At 35.1% G+C, this 21,529-nt stretch overlaps 1 long non-coding RNA gene across 1 annotated transcript in view; it reads right to left on the bottom strand.

Annotated features, from left to right (window-relative positions):
- LOC144236873 (uncharacterized) overlaps window positions 1–21,529 on the bottom strand; it is a 46,861-nt gene that overhangs the window by 17,389 nt on the left and 7,943 nt on the right. The window contains exon 2 of the long non-coding RNA XR_013336673.1: window positions 867–1,047. This is a non-coding gene — a long non-coding RNA (uncharacterized LOC144236873). The remainder of the gene's footprint in view (window positions 1–866; window positions 1,048–21,529) is intronic.

The following is a 21,529-nucleotide window of genomic DNA, read 5'->3' as shown; positions in this document are numbered from 1 at the left end:
TGTAAAAATGATATATTGTTCTGTTTCATTTTCTTCACTCATTAGTACTAAGTGCCAAGTACTATACCATTATAGGCTTTGGAGATTCAACAGGAAACAAAATATATTTTCAAAGATGACCTTATGTTGTTTACAGAGGGAGGGAACTAGTAAAACTATCCCTGAGAAAGTAAGAGTGAATCTTTGTCATTATCGGAGGTATGAGCCCTAAATGCCAGTCTATGCATAGAGAAAAGAGGGTAACATGTACTATCCTCAAGGAAAGAACAGTGAAAACTTGTAAAAATTGTTTTTAAGTTGCTATAATATTTTTGTTGTTGTTTAGTATGAATTGGGGTCATCTGAAAGTAACGATTAATAGGGGGTTATGCTAGGTTTGAAGACAAAGGACCATGCATGGAAGAGTTACCTTGAAAAATGGTTTAGGGAATACAGTTTGGTTTGGCAGTTACATTAAAGGCTATTTTACTTGAATGATTTAATATATATAAATTGAGAGCACCCAGTATGATTGTATTTTTTCCAGTGATATTAAGAAACAGAAAATAGAAGAGAGAGGGCAAGATGGCAGAGAAGTAAGGAGCTCCGTACTTGCACTCGCACCCATACATCACACAGAAAAGATCTGAAGCCATTGGAAACCTTACAAAACCTGAGAGATTGGGAGGAAAAGGACGCAGAATCCACTGAGAGAGCCTTCTAACGTGAGTGCGAACCGGGGAAGATAAAATCGGGCCGGGATCGGAGACTCCAGGGTGGGAGGTGATCCCCCTCTACCCTCTACGGGGAGTGAGAGGGGAAAAGGAGAGAGTCCGAAACAGAAAAACCTCCGCTCGGTGCATAGAAAGACCGTACTTGCCAAATACCTGCACACCAGGTCCCCTCGCGCCAACTGGTCTGGGAGGCTGAGCACACAGACTGCTTCTTTGTGCTGCTCCTGGCGGCTGGACTTCAGAGTAGCGGCGCGCCTGTCACCATTGTAGCTCCAGGGCGGCTGGGGCCCCTGAAAGAGCCGCGCGGATGCCGGGCGTCCATGCTTCTGGCTGGCTGGAATCGAGAGGGAAGGCAAAGAGCTAAAAACTGGGAAATTTGCCTGTGAGTTCGTGTTTCAGGTGACGAGCCATAGAGGGACCCAGTTTTCCTCACTCCAGCGGGCTCGGGCTCAGAGCACCCGGCAGGCAAGCCCCCGCCCATGCTGGCCAGCCTGACCCAGAGAAGGAAGCAGCGATTCTGACTCCACCACCAGAGCTTAGCAGGGGGCCTGGAATTGCCCCGAGGGGGTTGCCTGGGAAGCTGTGTCAAAGGCCATTTCAGCAGGCGCAGGGACTGGGATTTGGAGATTGGAACTGGCCTGGGTTGAAGAGTGCAACCAACTTCAGCTGCGCCCCCGGTACGGGGAGTTTACACGCCCAAAAAAGCGAGGTGCAGCGCTTGGTTCAAGAAGGGACTGGAGCACCCTCACTCTCCTCCCGACAACCACCAAGGCAGAGCTCCTGCCTGAGGCATTGGATCATGCCACGCCCATCCCTGCCTGAGAGGAGCACTCCTCCCTTTATTTCTTCCTTTTTTTTTCCTTTTTCCTTCCCCCCCCTTTTTTTTTCTCTTTATTTCTTCTTCTTTCTCTTTTCTCTCTTTTTTCCCCAGAACACTGACCTGACTAACTCTGGTCGCCAGCTTGCTTAAACAATCACAACGAGTCCATTCTGTAAATGTAAATTCTACACCTATTGACATTTTCAGCTCTTTCTCTCAGGAGTACTTAGACTATATAGTATCCCTGGATAATTCCAGCATCCTTCTCTCACCTATCCAACCATATTCTACCCTTTACCTCATTGAAAAAAGCTTCTTGTCCCTTCTGCCTGTTCATTTTATTTCCAATTCTGCCTCATTCTGCCCTGCCTNATATTAAAATTCAAAAAAAATCCAGAAACTAGACCTATAGTGAGCAAAATTTGGAGTTTCTTCATGGAAATGGAATGAAGTAAAAGGGAGGCAAGAGAATAAGTATGGACGGAAGTGAGTAAATATAATTCATTTTGGGAACGTGATGAATAAAGTGGAAACGAAGGACATAAGAAGGAAGAGAGACAATACAGCATCAATGGGATATTAGCTCAAGGGAAGTTAAAGAGTGTTGAAGGTGGGACATTAGAGAAAATTAATTGGAAAGATACGAACTGATGGCTTTAAATGAGATATTTGAAATTGAGATTACAAAAGTATTTCATGTAATGGTAATGGCATCAATCAAGTGACCACAGAGGATGGATAACCAATTTCCAGATAGATCAAGGAAGCGAGAATAATGTAGCAGTTATCTTTCTGTATGTTGTAATCATTCCTATGACAGGAGATCCAGGCAGGGAGCAGACCAAAGAGGAACAGGTAAGGATAAGAAGGGGGATAATGCATGGTTATGTCCGGAATTTTTTTAAAAGCAGAATGGCCTAGAAACAGCCGTGAAGAACAAGGAGGGCACCTCTGCTACCTCTAGAAATTGTGGATCAAAGATATCTATATCTATATATATAAATATCCAAAGCAGGCTTCGAGCTGTCAGCACAGAGCCCAACGTGGGGCTCAAACCCACAAGCTGTGAGATCATGACCTGAGCCGAAGTCAGATGCCTAACCGACTGAACCTTGCAGGAGAAATATATATATATATTTATCTTACACCTTTCTTTTTAATTGTTTCTTTATTTTTTAGACAGAGAGGGAGAGAATGCAAGTGGGGGAAGGGCAGAGAGAGGGAGAAAATCTCAAGCAGGCTCTGTACTGTCAGTGTGAAGCAGGGCTTGAACTCACAAGCTGTGAAATCAAGTCCAATGCTTAACTGACTGAGCTGTCTAGGTGCCCCTCTCTTACACCTTTTAAGAGAGCTGCAAGAGAAAGAGCATCATCAGAAGTGAGGTTGATGTCATATAACAGGAATATGAAGAAAAATTTTACAGAAAGGTGAAGATTCTTTTTGTTTGATGTGTGTGTGATTGTCAGATATGTTTTAAAATTTTATTCTGCTCATGAATTTTACCAGATGTTTCAGTTGAGTGTTGAAAATCTTCCCACTTTATACAAGCTGCTTACATATCAACCCTTTATCCGTGTTGTAAGTATGTTTGTAATTTTCTCTTCAAATATTGTATAATACTGATGAAATAATGAAGGAGAGCTTATTGGTAATTTATTAAGTGGGATCAATTTGTTTTTATGTTACAAATATTCTCATTCGTAAGCTCATGTTCATTTAATACCTCCGTCTTACTCCAAGTCTGAGTATAAATTTGGGCAAAATAGTCATTCATGCAAGCGCCTGGTGGCTCAGTCAGTTAAGTGTCCCACTCTAGCTCAGGTCATGATCTCATGGATTGTGGGTTCGAGCCCCGTGTTGGGTTCTGTGCTCACTGCTAGCTCAGAGCCTAGAGACTGCTTCGGATTCTGTGTCTCCCTCTCTCTCTGACCCTCCCCAGCTCATGCTGCCTCTCTCTCAGAAATGAATAAAACATTAAAAAATTTAAAAAAAAAGTCATTCATGTTGAAATCTTTAAAGTATGTGGGGGAAAAAAGCAGTTAAGGATTAAAATAGATTTTCCACCATGCTAGTAACAAATGTCTCAAAATAATTGTTAAATCAATTACCTCCTCTTCTTTAGTCTGATTTTTATGCACAGTAGCATAGTAACATTATTTTCTGAATATTCTGTTTAACCGATCTGTCTGTCCATTCTTGTATAGTACCATACTGTTCATGCATTATTTTGCACATCAAAGTTTATGCATATGGAAAAGAATTATAAATATCACATTAATGAAAAGTCTTCCCAGCAATATGTGGGCTTTTTTTCTATATAAAAATGTGCAGACCTCTGTATAAAAAGGATAAACATCAAAGAGCTAATGGTGGTTATCTCTGGCTATCAAAGACATATTTTATTTTTAATTGTGCTAAATATGATTTCCTCATTCTTTTTCAATAAACATATTGACACATATATTCACTTTGTAAATACCACAAACAAAAGTTATACAAAGAGTCTTTGAAAAGAGAGAGGAAAACCAAACCAAACCAAACAAACAAAGCAACAAAAAACACCTCTTCAGCTTCTCTGGGCCCCAGGCAACTATCTTTGTTTGATTTAATGAAATTCAACATGGTTCATTTTGAAAATGTTGCTTTTTTAGCATTGTCCAGTGACTCATGTTTTTCATAAATGTTTGTTTAGCTAAATCTAAATCACTTTTCAGATTGCAGTTTAACTTTTTACAGATATTACTTAATAAAAGCTGTGTCCCTGCTCCACAGTCCAGATTTACATAGTGTACACTTTTCCTTGTTACTCCTTAGAAAACTGTCACCACTTGGCCACTGTCCATTCCAAAGGGAAGGGAACCACATATGTCTAGACTCTTGGATACTAAATAGTAAGAGAGGCACATAACAGGCAATCAATATATGGCACATTGAATGGATGAGAAAGAGGGAGGCTACTCAGGCACATATTTACTCTCCCTATGTCCCACTAGGCATATGTGTGTAGATAAGTAACTTAGCTTCTCTTCATCTTAATTTCTTCCGAAGGGTAATGAACTATACTGATTCCTCCATTATTGTTTTTTTTAAGGCTAAAGATTAAACACCATACGAAAGGCACCTAACTTCTGCCTATATAATAATCATGTTATCATTGGTTTAAAAGAATTCCAGGATAGATTCTTTTAAAACAAAAATGACTCACCATGACAATGGAGAGTACAATGGAGAATTGCTTAAAGAATGGCCACCCAACAAGGTGAGAGTGGGAGTGATGTCCGTGTATAAAGGATGATATTAAAGTGTGAAGTAATCTATTGGAAAAGCAATTTGACTTATTGCCACAGGGTTTAACTGTCTAAAAGAAAATATTTTTAATTTTTTCATTCAAGTATAATTAACAGTGTTATATTAGTTTTAGGAGTACAATACAATTATTAACATATACACATTACTCAGTGTTTATCATGAAGGTACTCTTAATCCCTTTATCTGTTTCACCCATTCCCCCACACACACACCCACCCACCTCCTTTCTGGCAACCACCAGGTCTTTGTATTCCCAAAGCTATTCTCTTTTTTGTTTGTTTTTGTTTCTTAAATTCCACACGTGAGTGAAATCATATGGAATTTCTGTCTTTCTGGCATATTTCACTTAGCATTATATCCTCTAGGTCCATTAATTTTGTTGCAAATGGCAAGATCTCTTTGTAGGGCTGAGTAATATTTCAATATTCCATATATACCACATCTTCTATATCTATGGATAGATATCCTGCCTCCATGTCTTGGCCATTATAAATGCTGCTGCAATAAACATGGGTGCATATGTCTTTTCAAATTAGTGTTTTTGTTTTCCTTGGGTAAATACCATAATGGAATTACTGGATTATATGTTAATCCTATTTTTAAATTTGAGAGACTCTGCACTGTTTTCCACAGCAGCTACCAATTTGTATTCCCACCATGTGCTATTTCTTGTGTTTTTTTATTCTAGCCATTCTGATGGGTGTGAGGTTACAAACTATTGTCATTTTTATTTGCATTTCCCTGATGACTAGTGATGTTGAACATTTTTTCATGTGTCTTTTGGCCATCTGGATGTATTCTTTGGAAAATATCTATTCCTTCTATTCCTTTTTTAATTGAATATTTTTGATGTTATGTAAGTTCTTCATATATTCTGAATATTAACTCCATATGAGATAACATTTGCAAATATATTTTCCATTCAGTAATTTATATTTTCATTTTGTTAAATATTTTGTTCATTTGTTTTTGTTTGCTTGTTTTTTTGCTGTGCAAAGATTTTTTTGTCTTGGAGCAGTCTCAATGGCTTATTTTTGAGTCTGTTTTCCTTACCTAAGGAGACATACCTAAAAACTGTTTGTATGGCTGTATCAGAGATATCGTTGCCTGTTTTATTCCAAGCTATTTATGGTTTCAGGTCTCACATTCAGGTTTTTACACCAATTTGAGCTTTTTATGTATGGTGTAAGAAAGTGGTCCAGTTTTCCCAACCCATTTGTTGAAGAAACTATTCTTTTCCTCTTATATTTTTTCCTCCTTTGTTATAGATCACATTGACCATAAAATGTTGTGTTTATTTCTGGCTTTTTATTCTGTGCCATTGATATACGTGCCTATTTTTGTGCTAGTACCATACTGTTTTGATTACTCTGACTTTGTAGTGTATCTTGAAATCTGGGATTGTGATACCTCCAGCTTTGTTGATCTTCCTCAAAATGACTTTGGGTATTCAGAGTTTTTGTAGTCTCATAAAACTTTTAGGATTATTTGTTCTAATTATGTGAAAGTGTTAGCATTTTTGATAGGGATTATATTAAATCTGCAGATTGTTTTGTATAGTATGGACACTTTAACCTTATTTTTCCTTCTAATCCACAAGCATAGTGTATCTTTTTAATAATTTGTGGCCTCTAGTTTTGAAGGTCTTTTACTTCCTTGATTAAATGTTTGTACCTAGGCATTTTACTATTTTTGGTACAATTAAAACTGGTATTGTTTTCTTAATTTCTCTTTTTGCTACTTTATTATTGCTATATAGAAAAGTAACAGATTCTGTATATGAAGGTATCTTGTGGTTTTACTGAATTAGTTGTTTTTTGGTGAAGTTTTAAGGGTTTTCTACATATTGTATCATGTCAACAGCAAACAGTGAAGTTTTACTTCTTCCTTAACAATTTGGATGACTTTTATTTATATTGAGTGCTATATTGAGTAAAAGTGGTGAGAGTGGACATCTTTGTCTTGCTCCTGATCTTAGAAGAAATGATCTCTGTTTTTTACCATTGAGAATTTGGTTAGCAGTGTGTTCTTCATATATGGCATTTAGTATGTAGAGATGTGTTTCCTCTGATTTTACATTAAGAGTTCTTTTCAGTGGATGTTGAATTTGTCAAATGCTTTTTATGCATCTATTGATCTGATTCTTTGTTTTTTATCATTTCTCTTACTAATAATGTGATGTATCACATAGTTTTGTAAATGTTGAAGCACCCATGCAACTGTGGAATAAATTTCACTTGACCATGGTGAGTAATTTTTTTAAATGTATTATTGGAATTCATTTGCTAATATTTTTCTGAGGAATTTGCATCTATCTACATTAGAAAATTGGCTTGTAGTTTTCTTGCTTTATAGTATCTTTGTCTATTTTTTATTTCAGGCTAATGCTGGACTTGTATCATGAATTAGGAAGATTCCCTTCCTCCTCTTTTATTTGGAATTGTTTGATAGGAAGAGGTACTCTTTTTTTCTTTTCTTTTTTGAAGAGAGTGGGTGAGGGAGGGGCAAGGGAGAGAGAATCCTAAGCAGGCTCCACACCCAGTGCAGAGCCTGATGCAGGGCTCAGTCTCACAACCATTAGATCATGACCTGAGCTGAAATCAAGAGCCTGTTGCTTAACCAACTGAGCCCTAGGTATTAATTCTTCTTTAAATGTTTGGTAGAATTCACACGTGAAGCCATCTGATCCTGGACTTTTGATTTTTAGGAGTTTCTTTTATTTTTATTATTATTAGTGTTTATTTATTTTTGTGAGAGAAAGAGAATACCAAGCAGGTTCTATAATGTCAGTGAGCCCAGACTCAGAGCTCAATCCCATAAATTATACCGTAATGATCTGAGCTGATATCAAGAGTTTGATGCCTAACCAAACTTTAATGGGTTGCCCAATTAGGAATTTACTAATTACTGATTCCATTTCATTGCTAGTAATTAGCTTGTTTCAACTTTCTATTTGTTACTTAGTTTGGGAAGGTTATAGGTTTCCAGGAACTTATCCATTCCTTCTAGGTTATCCAATTTGTTGGCATAAATTTTTTTCGTATAATTTTCTTATTCTTTATTTTCGTCGTCCTTTATTTGAGTCCTTTCTCTTTTTGATAAGCCTGGCTAGTGGCTTACCGATCTTATCTTTTTTAAAGAATCAGCTTCTGGTTTCAATGATGTTTATTTTTATTGTTTTTATTTTTCTAGATCCTCTAGGAATATTATTAGGAGCTTTATTCAGGATTTTGCTTGTTTCTTGACATAAACCTGTATTGCTACAAACTAACCTCTTAAACTTTGTACCATTATGTATTCATTTGTTTCCATGTATTTTTTATTTGATGTTGATTCCTTGATAGACCACTTCATTTTTTAGTATCATGTTATTTAGCCTCCATGTATTTGTATTTCTAGATTTTTTCTTGTGGGTGGGAAAGATACATTATATAATGTCAATCTTTATCTTGGAAAATGTTTCATGTATACTTGAAAAGAATGTCTATACCAGTGCTTTTAGAAAGTTTGGCACATCTGAGAGGACCATTAGTCCAATGTATCATTCAAATCCACTGTTGCCTTGATGATTACTGTCTTGAAAATCTAAGTGGGTTTAAAGTCCTATACTAACACTGCTACTGTCAATTTCTTCCTCTATGTTAACAGTTGCTTTATGTATTTAGGTGCATACATTTTATTATTATTCTCCTTTTGGATTATGTAGTGTCCTTTGTCTCTAGGTCTAAGTATTGCTATGCTAACCTTCTTTTTGCTATCATTTACAAGGTAAATATTTTTCCATACCTTCAATCAGCATGTGTCTTTGTGTCTGAAGTGAATCTCTTGTAGGTAACATAGCAGCAGAGAGGAGAGACACAATATATTCAAAGTGCTGAAACAAACAGAAAACTGCAACCAAGAATACTCTATCCAGCAAGGCTATCAATCAGAATAGAGGGAGAGAGAATTTTCCAGACAAACAAAAGTTAAAAGAATTCATGACCACTACACCAGTCTTACAAGAAAACAACAAAGAAAATTCTCTAAATGAAAAGATCATAATTAGGAGTAAGAAAATTATGAGATGAAAAACATTCACATATAAATGCAAACATAGAAAGAGTACATTAATCACTTATTTTTGCTTTTAGTACTTTAGCCTACATAGTGGTTTATATCTACAAAAAGGATTCATTCATTTTATGAATCAAAAGATTCATAAAAGAATGTAAAGTGTGACATATACATAAAATGTGGGAAAGGAGTAAAAGTTTAGTACTTCAAAATGGGTTCAAAGTTAAGTGACCATCAACTTAATATAGATTGCGATACACATAAAATATTATATATTTACCTAATGGTAACAATGCACTAAAAGCTTGCATAGATACACAATAAACAAAGAGAAAAGATTCCAAGCATTATACTAACAACAAAAAAAAAAAAACCCTTACAATTACAAAGGAATAGAGCAAGAAGAAAGAAAAATTATAAAACCAATCATAAAACAAGCACCAAAAGAGCAATAAGCACATGTTTATAAATAATTACTTTGAATTTAAATGGACTAAATGCTCCAACAGAAAGACACTGGGTGACTTTCTGGATAAAAAAACAAGATCCACTTATATGCTGCCTATAGGAGACTCATTTCAGACCTAAAGAAAAATGCAGATTGAATGTGAAGGATGGAAAAGCATTAATCATGCAAATGGAAGTAAAAAGGTAGCTGGAGTGCAATACTTACATTGCATGAAATAGACATTAAAAGACTGTAACGAGAGACAAACAAAGATACTCCATAACTATACAGGAAACAATCCAACATGGTAACACCCAAATACATAAAGGGGCTAATAACAAGAAATAAAACAAGAAATCAATTGTAATACAATAACAGTAGGGGACATTAACACCCCACTTGCATCAATGGATAGATCATCCAGACATAAAATCAGTAAAGAAACAGTGGCTTTGCATGACACATTGGCCAGATGGATCTAAAAGATGTATCTAGAACATTGCATCCAAATAGAATAGAATACATATTCTTTTCATAGGCACATGTAACATTCTAGATAATGGATCTCTTGTTAGGCCACAGACAAGTTTTTGCAAATTTGAAAGGTTGTTGAAGTCATATGCATCTTTTCCAAACACAATGCTATGAAACTAGGAATCAGCCACAAAAATATCAAGAATGAACACAAATATATAGAAGTTAAATAATATGCTACTAAACAATGAATGTCTCAACTAATAAAGTGGAAATGAAAGAAAATACATGGAGACAAACTAAAAGGATAATACTATGGTACAAAAGCTGCTCTAAGAGGGACGTGTATAGCAGTATAGGGAATGAAGAGAAATCACAACATAACCTTACAACTAAAGTAAATGAAAGAGAGACTTAAAAAAAAAAAAAGAACACAATGAAACCAAGAGCTGTGTCTTTGAAAAGCAAGGAAACTGATTAATCATTAGCCTCAGACTCATCAAAAAAAGGAGTCAAGTAAAGTCATAAATGAAAGGGAAATAACCAAGAACACAAATACAAAGGATTACAAGAGAATATTATGAAAAATTATGTGCTAACAACTTGGATAATTTAGAAGAAATGGATATAATTCCTAGAGAAATATAATGTCCCAAAATTGAATCAGGTAGAAACAGACTGGTAGACACAGCAAGGAGACTGAATCAGTAATCAAAAACAGTGGCGGCTTAGTCAGTTATATTTCCAATGCTTGATCTCAGCTCAGGTCTTAAACTCAGGGTTGTGGGTCTAAGCCACATATCTGCTCCACACTGGTGTGAAGCCTACTTAACAAATGATAAAACTCCTAACAAACAGGAGTCCAAGACCAGATGGCTTCACAGGTGAATTCTACCAAACTTGTAAAAAAGAGTTACTACCTATTTTCCCTAAACTATTCCAAAATGTGGAGGAGGAAGGAAAGGTCCAAATTCATTCAGTGAGGCCAGAATTAGCCTGATGTCAAAACCAGATAAAGATCCTACAAAGAAGAAAATCATGAGCCTATATTTTGGATGAAGATAAATGCTAAAATCCTCAACAAAATACTTGGAAAATCAATTCAAAAATACATTAAAAAGTTTTTCATCATGATCAATTGTGTTTTATTCCAGGGATGCAGAGTTGGTTCAATATTTGCAAATCAGCAATGTGATCTATCACATTAAGGGAAAAAAATAAAAATTATATGATCATCTCAGTAGATGCAGAAAATGCATTTGACAAAATACAATATCTATTTATGATAAAAACTCACAACTAACATCATACTGAATTAGCTTTTCCTTAAGGATCAGAAAAAGACAAGGATGTTTACTTTCACCACTTTTATTCAACACAGTACTGAAAGTCCTAGCCACAGCTGTCCTACAATAGAAATGAAAGCCATTTGAATTGATAAGGAGCAAGTAAAACTTTCACTATTTTCAGATGACATATATATACATACAGATACATATGTATATATACATATTAAAGACTCTACCAAAAAACTACAAGATCCAATTATTGAATTCAGTAAGGTTACAGGATACACTGTACAGAATTCCCTTGCATTTCTGTACACTAATAATGAAGTAGCACAAAGGAAAATTAAGAAAAAAACTCCCTTTGACCATTGCACCAAAAATCATAAAATACATAGGAATAAACTTAACCAAGGAAGTAAATGACCTGTACTCGGAAAACACTGATGGAAGAAACTGAGGACAGCACAAACAGACATTCCATGTTCATGGATTGGAAGAGCAAATATTGTTAAAAATGTCCATACTACCTACTGCAGTCTATAGATTTAATGCAGTCTCTATGAAGAAGAAGAAAATGAGAATCACAGTACCAGATTTCATTATATACTATAATAGTAACCAAAACAATATAGTGTGGCACAAAAATATACACATAGATCAATGGAGTAAAGAGCCCAGAAATAAACTTACAATTTGTTCATCTTTGACAACGGGGGCAAGAATATACAGTGGGGAAAATACAGTCTCTCAACCAGTGGTGCAGGGAAAAGTGAACAGCTACATGCAAAAGAACTAAACTGGACCACCTTCTTGAACCATACACAAAAATTAGCTTAAAATAGATTAAGGATATAAATGTGAGATGGAAAACTGTAAAATCCTAGAAGAGAGCACAGGCAATAAGTTCTCTGACATCAGCCTGGATTTTAAATTTAAAAAAAAAAAGCGTCCGACCTTCGCTTGGGTCATGATCTCGCAGTTTGTGTGTTCGAGCCCCGCGTCCGGCTCTGTGCTGACTGCCAGCTCAGAGCCTGGAGCCTATTTCAGAGTCTGTTATCTTCCTCTCTCTCTGACCCTCCCCTGCTCACTCACTCTCTCTCTCCTAGAAATAAATTTAAAAAATATTTTAAAATTTTTTAATATTAAAATTAATATTAAAAATTTTAAAAAATAAATTTAAAAAATATTTAAAATAAAAGTAAAATAACAAATATTAAAGGGGATACAGGATAACTTGGGTTTTTTTGTAACATTCGATTATATATGATTTCTTATTTTAGATTTTTCCCATGCACATTTTAACTGGTCTGGGAAATAAGAGTTATTTATACAACTTTCATAAGGTATTGAAATTTTGAAATTGAAANATATGTGATAACTATGATCACAGGCATTCTGAAGCCAGATTTTAAACTTTTGTGAGGCTTTCATGTATATTCAATTAACTCTGTATATCTTTCATGATACCATACAATAAATTTGGCCTTATGATTTACTATAGATATATAAATTAAATATAAATGGTATTAACAATTTGAAAATTTTGATCTCACTTAAATGAAACAAATGTTAAGCTATTGATAATATGCACTGTTGACTAATTTGATCTCTCTAGAGAATCTAAACTCTTTTTGGATATTACAATTAATAGAAATATTTAGATAAATATGTAAACAAAAATGAATATAAGCAAATCATATGTATTATGTTCTCAAAAATTATTCTCAATACTTGCCTTGGTAAAGATGATCATATGGAATTAAAATTAGCTCTACTTGCTAAGCAAGTATTAAGGGGTAAAATCAAAACAAACCTAAAAAAAGCTGAAATATTCGGGACCTCAGATTTTGCATGTCTCTTGAAACAGTCTTTTAATTTTTGCTTCATTATAATGCTTTACAAAAGAGCATGTATTTAAAAAATATGTAATCATAGGATTACAAAAGGTTACCAGCAGAATGAACCTGAGAAATTTGATCATCTACTTATAAATTTTAACAGAGAAGTAACAAATATCAAGAAATTGAATGACTTTTAAATATTAGATTTCCTACTTGCTCTACTATTTTTCTGATTCTATAAATGTTTTCATCCCTCCACACTGCCTTCTGCATATCAGTGCTATGTTCGAGATAAAGAAAGATGAATACATTGTACAATACATCCACAAAAATAGTAATACCTGACAAAATCATAAGTGAAAATCAGCATTTTTTAATTCATCAGTATCACTTGTAAAAATGTGTCTACTACTATAATATCAAAAATATCTACACAAGAATAATTAGTAAATTTGTTGTTTGACCAAAAACTGATATGGCAAACTAAAAATGACCATAGGTTCTTTAATATTCCTCTTCCTATTAAGAAGAAAGAACGTATCTCTCCCCTTCTTGAGTCTGTTCTGATCTGTGAATACTCTGTCCAATAGAATTTGGTGGTAATGATGTTGTGTCAGTGTGGGGCATTCCCTTAAAAACGATTGGCATCATCCACTTTGGTATCATAATGCTCTGAGTTATTTTGTAAGAAAGCCAATTACCATACTGGTACTGCCTAGGGAAGCCTAGAGACCACTTGGAGAGGGGCCATCTGAAGCCAATTCTCCAACTATCTCCACCAAGGCCACATGCATGTGGGGATATCTGTCTTCTATCCTCCAGCCTGGCATCAGCTAATTATTACCAAGTAACCGGTTCATACAATGTGAACCAGGAAAATTACCTATCTAGGTCTTGTGCATCTATCTTATTCACAAAATGATGAGATACAATAAAATCATTGAGATTTTAACCAGTAAGTTTGAGTTTTATGGTATTTATGTAGCAATGGACAACTGGAACAATTGGAAATATGTTGCAACGCAGTACTCATACATAAAATGAATCTTACTACCCCTATGGAATGATCTGAAAGAAACTAAATGCAAAAGTAAGCTACAAAATATACGTATTATTTTCCCATTTAAGACATTACCTAGCTATATTCTACAACTGTGCTCTCAAAGGGGTAGAATATCTGAAAAGATGCCCTCAAAAACTGACAAGTTTTTGACTTTGGGAAGACGATAGATACATAGATTGTAAATACTTGCAGTACTGGTCTTCTTGCTATGTTTTTCATCCTTTTGGTAGAAATTGGAAGAAGAAAAAAAAGAAATAAAGGTAATAGTATGGTCCTAAGTTTGCTTAGTCTCATGCTGAGTAGTGTCTAGTATTCTATTAATACAAGATTTTTAGAATTTGTCTTTAGTTGGTTTCTTAGAATACGAAAACGTTCACTCAACAAATAATAGTGACTTAGCAAAACATTTCATGAGATACAATTGAAATCTGAGGCTAAATTCCTTGCTGAGCTGATGTGGCCCTAAAAGAGATGTACAAATCCAGAACATCAGGTTTGCATTTCTAATCATCCTCTATACCCCATACAGCATGTATAATGAAAGATGATTACACAGTAACTGGTAACACAGCTGGGTGGTGTTCTCTGAATAAGATTTTTGTTCTCTTTTCATTTCAAAACAGCTTTTATTTCCATGACATCTTGCATAGAGCAGATGGTCTCAAAAGTTAAATTTGACCATGAATACTACATTAGCTGTCATGTAACTAGGGAAGGAACATTATAAAGAAGAAGAACTTCCTTTTAAAATGTTTCATTCATTTTACTATTATATATGTATGTTTCCATTTGATGAAGAAAGTATTTAGCAAATATGGTTTACTACTGTTTTGTAACTCTATCGTGCATTATTTTATTTCTGACCATTCAAACTCAAACAAGGATGGATCTAAAGAGTCATTAATATGCAATAGGGTATTACAATCATATCACCAGCACAGAAAAAGGAAAGGTTTTCTTATTGTTTTTCAACTAGAGAGTCAATAAAAGCAGATGTTCTGTTCTTGACTTGCCAAGAAAATTAGCGCTTATCTAGGAGATACATATAGTGTTGAAATCTCCTCCAGTCATTGAAAAAAATAGATCTCAGCATGTCAGAGATGCAGACTTTGAAATGGAACTATCAGCTATATAACATTTGTGTGCATATGTTTATGGATACACATAGATATTCTTACACCTAGTTTGCACTAAGTCCATAGAATTTATGCCAGCCATCTCTTTAGTTTTGAGATAATGTTCTGGCACCTACTTGTTGACCTTATTTTCCATGGATGAAAGAAGAGAATACAGGAAGAAAGTGAGGATCCAAGCAAATAAAGAAAACTAGAAATCATACAGTGGGTCTAACAATACAGACTCTTATTTTGCCCCAGTGGTTAGGATATGACTGTCAAGGCATCCCTGTTGCCATCTTTGCTCTAACCCATTGCTCCTTCTACAGCTTGCTCTTGTCATTACTGAGAAGGAGTGCAATGTAGGAGTAACCCAAAGTCTGCACCAAGACCCCTGGCTGCTGAGCTCTGAACTTCCTACCTGAGTGCTCTTTGGTAAACCCAGACTCGCTGATAGATTTGTATCTTTAGAAGAATGATGATATATTCATCACAGAAAGAATGTCAGGATTAGAAGAATTTCTGCATGCAAAGAATTTATTATTTTTTTTTAATGTTTTATTTATTTCTAGGAGAGAGAGAGAGAGAGGGAGACAGCGTGAGCAGGGGAGGGTCAGAGAGAGAGGGGGTCACAGACTGAAACAGGCTCCAGGCTCTGAGCTGGCAGTCAGCACAGACCCCGACACGGGGCTCGAACCCACGAACCGTGAGATCATGACCTAAGCGAAAGTCGGACGCTTAACCGACTAAGCCACCCAGGCGCTCCTGCATGCAAAGAATTTAGATCCGCCTACAGTAAGCACTTTAACAATGTTAACCATTCATTAATGGAGAAATAGACACTGCAGCCATTTTTGTATTTATCTTGTCTAATTGCATGCAGTTAGAAAAATGTTAGTTAACATTTTTAACACTAGATAGTAAATGTAATACTAAACTCTTAAGAAAAAGAAAAAAAATTCCCCATAACAACTCCATCCACAGTGTCATACCCTGTCAAATTGCCAGTTAAATATCTAGCTAGCTTTGGCTAACATTGAATTGGTTAATACTTAAAATGTACTATTTTACTGAAGAACTGTACAATGAAAATATTTGCACTTTATCTTAGTTATGAAATCTCATTCATTTGTTGAATCAAAATCTCTGTATTGAATATCCACTACATTCTAGAAATTATTCTGTGCTCTGTGGATATAAACATTCCTAAGTGGCCTTGCTTGATGCAAGTCATTATCTGGCAGAGGAAAGAGAAGATCATAAAGCTAAATATAATAAAACATAATAAGTGCTCTTCTTATGTTATGACCAAAGTAATGCCAAAATATAGAAAAAGGGAAATTTAAGTCTACAATAGAGGGGAAGGGAAGCAATACAATGTAGACAAATCATTACAGATGCAAAGCTTTCAAGGCTAAGAGAAAAAGCAAAAGTGAATACAATATAAAAGTACATGCAGTGATAGGAAATATAAGCAGCAAAATAAATTACATAGCGAAGTGTCTGGAATACTATGAAAAAAGAATTTCACCATTGTTTCCAGCTGAATGAAAAATAAAAAAGATCACCAACAAAATAGAATATATAGTTAAAATGAAATACTATTAATTACAATAATATCATCTAATTAGTTTAATAATCACTGTTTAAAATGCATTAACTTGTACTGCAAAACACAACACACAGACAGGAAAACATCTAATCAATGAAATAGATTCTTTAGATCTCTTGAAGTTTCCGAACTATGGATGCCCTAAGAATTTAGCAATGGATATGAGTGATGGTTGAGGAATTACCTTTGTTCTGCAAGTCGTGTCACAACTATAAGACATTTCCTTTTAATCTACTTTCCTGTCTTGTTTTAGTTTAATGTTCATTTTTGAGACAATAAACATATGACTTGTGTTCATGAAAAATATACAAAAGATAACTAAAGTAAAATCATATTCTCCAAAATTTCATTTCAAAGTCATTAATCATGTAGCATAGTTCAGTTCTGTAGCTTTGACCTTGTACAGTGTCAAGATTTAGGTTAAGACTGCTTCTGAGATGGAGTCATGCTCCGTGAGTTCCTCCTAGGTTCATATTTCCTTTTGAATCATGTGGTGAAACTTATTAAGAGATATATTTGAATTATCTATGCTATTTTTGCAACATTTCTGTAAATTTACAATTAGCTCAAAATAAAAAGTTTAAGACTTTAACAAGGAAAATGGAAACATTTAAATATCACTTCCATTTATTCTTATCTCCAAAATACAGACTCATTTTTTTGAAAATTTTAAGAATATGTTTCAAACAAATACTCATGGACTAGATAACAAACCATAATTACAATAATAATGATAAACAAGGAAAGTCCAAGATGAAAGGCCCTGACAACATCACCTCTCATAGACATACCAAATCTACACCTACATATAGAGTAATTCTTCTGAAAAAGAACTGATGGCCAATTGCATAGCTCCTGCATCACAAACTATAGAGGAACCACATAGAAAATGGCAGGAGAGATGAACACACAGAAACAACAGGAATCCTACCCTGTTGGATTCCGGCACATACTGCAAAACACAGTAGAGGGAAAGATAGCACTGTGAGAGCAGATTCACCTGCCCTAGGACACAGAAAATAATACAAGTAATTTAAAGGGCAATTAGATAATAAGAAATGTAAACATATTTACTAACACTAGAGAATTTGCCAAATGGTAGCGGAATTGCTGGAGTTATCTCTGGGATGAGTGGTGCTGGTGAGTGTTATTGCTTGCATTCTTCCACCACCTTGATAGCAAAGATGAGAGTAGGGTCTGGGTATTCTAGCTGAGCTACTGCCTCAGTGAGTTCCAGACCCCTAAACCATACCAACTCTAGCCATCCCCTAAGGTGTTCCACCCTACTCATTTATACCACTTAAGCTCTAGCTGTTCCACCAGTGCAGTATACACCCAGACACCCCCATGTATTTCACCAGGTGACACAAGGGAAAACACCAAATGGAAAAACCTACCCTATACCTCCTTAATCTCCAGCCATCTCAATAGAATGTCCCCTGTACAGAGTGTCTTATTCCCATTTTAGCACCAGCCATCTACCAGGGTGGCCCTGGAAACATCGGGCCTGCCTCTATTTTGACTCCAGCTATCTCACCATGGGAGCCCTGGTGAAGAGTGCTCCAGAACCCAAAGTCCATGCCTGTTACAGCTTTAGCCAGCCAAAGCCAGCAGGCATATGCAATCTACACCAGGGACATTCTTATGCAAGTAACTTCCCTGAAGACTGACAAAAGTAGCTGTTTCTCCTAATTCACATAAATAAAGTGAGGAGACAGAAATATGCTGTAAGACTTCAGAAAAGGAACTAAAATAAAAGTAAGCAATCTACCTGATAAAGAGTTCAAAGTAATGATTATAAGGATATTCACCAGCACTGAGAAAGGAATTAGAAAAGAATTGCATAAGAAAATTTCAACACAGATATAATAAATATAAAAAAGAATGATTCAGTTGAATACAATAACTGAGTTGAGAAACACACTAGAGGTAATCAATAGCAGATTAGAAGATACAGAAGAATGGATCAGTGATCTGGAAGACAGGGTAATTAATGGAAATCACCCAGGCTCAACAGCAAAAAGAAAATGGAGTAAGGGACTTTTAGGGCAGCAAGCATACTAAAATTCACATTATAGGGGTCTCAGAAGAAGAGTGAAACAAGCAGAAAACTTCCTTAATCTGGGAGGAAGAAACTGACATCCAGATCTAGGAAGCAGAGAGAGTGTCTAACAAGTTGAACCACAAAAGGGCCAAACTAAGATACAAAATAAATAAAATGACAAAAATTAGTGATGAAGAGAAAATGTTAAAAGCAGGCACCTGGGTGGCTCTGTTGGTTGATCATCAGACTCTTGATTTTGGCTCAGGTCATGATCTCATGGTTCATGAGTTTGAGTCCTGCATCAGGCTCTGCACTCATAGTGCAGATATTGCACTTGGTATTCTCCCTCCCTCCCTCAATCTGTACCTGCCCCCTCCCTCTTAAGATAAATAAATAAGCTTTTAAAAAATCAACAAGAGAAGAACAACTAGCTATATACCAGACAAACCCCACAAGACTATTAGCTGATTTTCAGCAGAAATTTTGCAGGCAAGAGGAAGTGGCATGACAAATTCAAAGTGCTGAAAAGAAAAAGGATAACAAAAAACAAAAAAACTTACAACTAAGAATACTCTCTAAGAAATGGTAAGGGGACTTCTTTAAACATAATAGAAAAGAGGCGCCTGGGTGGCTCAGTCAGTTAAGCATCCGACTTCGGCTGACGTCATGATCTCATGGTTCGTGAGTTTGAGCCCCGCATCGGGTTCTGTGCTGGCAGCTCAGAGCCTGGAGCCTGTTTTAGATTCTGTGTTTCCCTCTCTCTCTCTGCCCCTCCCCCACTCATGTTCTGTCTCTCTCTGTCTCAAAAATAAATAAACTATAAATAAATGAATGAATAAACAAACAAATAGAATAGAAAAGGCCATAATCAGGAGTAAGAAAATTATGAAAGGAAAAACTGACACTGGTAAAAACATATAATAAAAGTAGTAAATTAATCATTTTTAAAACTAGTGTAAAAAAAGGTTAAAAGAAAAAAGTAGTGAAATTATATCTATAAAAAGATGTAAAATATGACATCATATACATAAAATGTGGAGGGGGATTAATGCAGTGCTATTAGAATGAATTTGAAGTTAAGTGACAAATTGGACAACATAGAAGAAATAGATGCATTCATTGAAACATACAATCTTCCAAGGGTGAATCATCAAGACAAAAAATATGAATATATTGATTACTGGTAATAAAAATTAATTAGTAATAAATAAGTTCCCAGCAAATGGAAGACCAGAAGCAAACGGCTTCACAGGTAAATTCTATCAAACGTTTAAGAAAAAGTTAATACCAATTCTAAAACTACCCACCCCTCCAAAAAGGAGAAATTCCTCCAAATTCATCTATAAGTATGGCACTACCTTGATACCAAACAGACAAAAACACTACAAAAAAATTACAGATGATTATCCCGGCAAACATTGATGTAAACATCCTCAACCAAATATGAGCAAACCAACAATATATTAAAAAGATCATTCGACATGATCAAGTAGAATTACTTTCAGGGATGCAAGCATGGTTTAATATCTGCAAATTAATGTGGTACACTACATCAACAAAACAAAGGATAAAATCATACGAATGTCTCAGTAAATTAAAAAAAACTTTTGATAAAATTCAATGTCTGTTCATGATAAAAACTCAATCAAGTTATAGAGAAAAAATACCTTAACAGAATAAAGGCTATACGGTACAAACCCACAAATAACATCATACTCAGTGGTGAAAAGCTAAAATCTTTTATTCCATGATCAGAAACAACACAAGGATGTCTAGTCTCACCACCTATTTTTCAACACAGGACTGGAAGTCCTAGCCACAGAAAACAGCAAAAAAGAAAATTTACCTAAGCTGCTAAGAAGCAAAACTATCACTATTTGCCAAAGACATGATACTTAATACAGAAAACTCTGAAGACTCTACCAAAAAGCTTAGAAGACATAAATGCAGTAAAGTTTCAGAATAAAAAATGTACAGATATTGGTTAAATTTCTATATACTAGTAACAAAGTAGAAGAGAAAGCAAGAAAACAATCCTATTTACAACTGTAGCAAAAGAATAAAATACCTAGAAATAAATTTAACCAAGAGATCAAGGACCTATACTCTGAAAAGTATGGCACTGATGTAAAAACTTACAACTCTAAGGGAGGATATACTATGTTCATGAATTGTGAAAATACTGTTAAAATATCCAAAGCAATATACACATTCAATGTAGTCCTTGTCAAAATAATAGTACTTTTTACAAAAGTAGAATAATCCTAAAATTTACATGGAGCCACAAAACCTCAAATAGTCAAAGCAATCTTGAGAATGAAGAAAAAAGCTCTAGTAATGAAAACAGTATGGTACTGCCAAAAGTGGACACACAGATCAATAGAAGAGAGAGCCCAGAAACAAACTCACACTTTTATGGCCAATTAATCTATGGCAAAGACGGCAATAATATACAATGGGGCAAATACAGTATCTTTAATAAAGGGTTGGGAAAACTGGACAACTCAATAATGAAACAGTTTCTCATATCATACACAAAAATAAACTCAAAATGGATTGAAAAAACTAAATAGGAGACCTAAAACCATAAAACTAAAAGAAAACAGACAGTAATCTCATTGACAATGGCCTTAAGAAGCATTTCTCTGTATCTGCCTTTTCAGGCAAGGAAAACAAAAACAAAAATACACAAATGGGACCACATAAAAGTAAAAAAAAAAAAAAAAAAAAAAAAAAAAAACAGAA

The sequence above is a fragment of the Crocuta crocuta genome, unplaced genomic scaffold, assembly GCF_008692635.1.
Source record: "Crocuta crocuta isolate KB4526 unplaced genomic scaffold, BGI_CrCroc_1.0 scaffold226, whole genome shotgun sequence".
In the NCBI taxonomy this organism is placed as follows: domain Eukaryota; kingdom Metazoa; phylum Chordata; class Mammalia; order Carnivora; family Hyaenidae; genus Crocuta; species Crocuta crocuta.
Note: the sequence above shows the minus strand (reverse complement) of the source record. Positions and strands in the feature narration are given on the sequence as shown.